The sequence below is a fragment of the Pteropus vampyrus genome, unplaced genomic scaffold (assembly GCF_000151845.1).
Source record: "Pteropus vampyrus isolate Shadow unplaced genomic scaffold, Pvam_2.0 Scaffold112, whole genome shotgun sequence".
Lineage (NCBI taxonomy): Eukaryota > Metazoa > Chordata > Mammalia > Chiroptera > Pteropodidae > Pteropus > Pteropus vampyrus.
In genome coordinates, this window is record NW_011888893.1 from 3463687 (window position 1) to 3465460 (window position 1774).

The 1774-nt window shown below is 46.7% G+C and overlaps 1 protein-coding gene and 1 non-coding gene across 9 annotated transcripts in view; both read right to left on the reverse strand.

Moving 5' to 3' along the window:
• The window catches only part of ZNF398 (zinc finger protein 398), a 44792-nt gene that overhangs the window by 32455 nt on the left and 10563 nt on the right, over positions 1 to 1774 (reverse strand). The gene's annotated exons all lie outside the window — the stretch shown is intronic.
• Positions 715 to 786, reverse strand: TRNAC-GCA. The gene has a single exon. It is a non-coding gene; the product is annotated as a tRNA-Cys (tRNA).

The following is a 1774-nucleotide window of genomic DNA, read 5'->3' on the forward strand; positions in this document are numbered from 1 at the left end:
TCTGTCTCATTACCTGGAAGCTCAGAGACAAGCTCTGTATTCAGCAGTAGTAGCTTCTCACAACCAGGGCCCTTGGGAACAATTATTTACCTCCTCTCCTAAACGTTCAGTCCCTGCCTTTTCTTTTTCCTTCATTTTTTAAAATTGTGATAAAGTACACACGACATAAAATTTATTGTCTTAACCATTTTAAATGTATTTTCATTTCATTAAGTGTAATACCATTTTTCAGTAGTTTTAAGTACATTCATAATGTGCAACCATCTGCCCCCAGAACAAAGTGAAACTCTGTCCCCCACTGATCAATAACTCCTCACCCACCTCCAGCCCCTGGCACCCATCATCCTTTCTGTCCCTATGATTTTGACTGCCTCATTTAAGTCGGCCCTTGACTCTTTATACTTCTTTGACTGGTTGGACTTTTATTGCAAGCTGCCTCAGATGCTATTTTTTTGAAGCAAGCTTGTTATAAACAAATAAAACAGGATGGTAATAATTAGGCACCAAGGAAACAGAGAGAAAGCCTGAGACAGACTTCCTCCATCTCTCCAGCAAATGAATATGGCTGAGCAGGTAAAAAGGAAACACATGAAAAATGTCACAAGAGGGACACTTCCATCTCTACCACTTGTTGGAAATTTAGATTCCATGAAGCTGGGCCTGCAGGATAACAAGGAGCTACACTTCCACAGGAATAAAAGAGTCAAACGACATAGGGGGCACCTGGATTTGAACCAGGGACCTCTTGATCTGCAGTCAAATGCTCTACCCCTGAGCTATACCCCCAGATGTTATGCTTTCTCAGTAAGAGACTTTCATAATTGCAATCTTTATCAAGTTCTGCTCTCACCATCATGTCTCCCTGAGGAGCTGCCTGAACTGCTGCTCTGGGCACCCACCTCCACACCTGTCAGAAGCTGCTCCCTTTCCTCAGGCTCTGTATACCTATGTTCACCTGAACATCTTTTCCCAGAGTAGTTCTCACCCCGTCCTTTATTACTACTACTGCTGCTGCTGCTGCTGCTGCTGCTGCTGCTGCTGCTGCTGGGTACAGAAAGAATGCTACCCATTCTCTTAATATCTAAGATGCTTTCTTTCCTCTTTTTCCATCTCCAACTCTGTTTTGGTTTCCTTTCCCAGGGACCAAAGCCTGGGACCCATCAACAGCTCTCAGCAGCTTGGCTTACTCCAGGGGATGTACCTGGCCAAGAAAGTTGCAGCCCCAACTTCTTGGAGAAAGAGAGTGGGCGAGGACAAACCCAGGTGTCAGCAGAGCCAGAGGGCCCAGCCTGGGCAGCAAGCCTATCTGTTCCGAACACAGAGCGCCCCTGCTCCGCAGGCGTACGCTTCCCCATACTGAGCCCCCACGGCATTTGTTTGAGCCTCTCCGAGTTATGCTGCACTATACTATTGGATAAGATTTTCTACTATCGAAGTTCAATTGTTCTGAAGTGAGATTGGCCTACTCTGATAGAGGAGGGCGATTCTTTGGTCCAGGGTGTCCGAGTAGCTGAGCCCCCGGTGGAACCTCCATACGAGCTCTTGGGGTCCATCTGTCGGAGAATGTAGGCTCGACATGTGGGATGCTGCATGGAGCAAGTGGAAGACATTCTCCAGGATAATAAATAACACTTTGATGAATAGGAACATGCTGTTTGCTCAGTCTCAGATCATTCCCTTAGGACTGATTCCTAAAAGTGAAAATCTCAGGCTCCAAGGACCTGGCTTAGGACGGTGGCTCTGAGCAGTGACCCTCCGCAGGAAGTCACTCCCG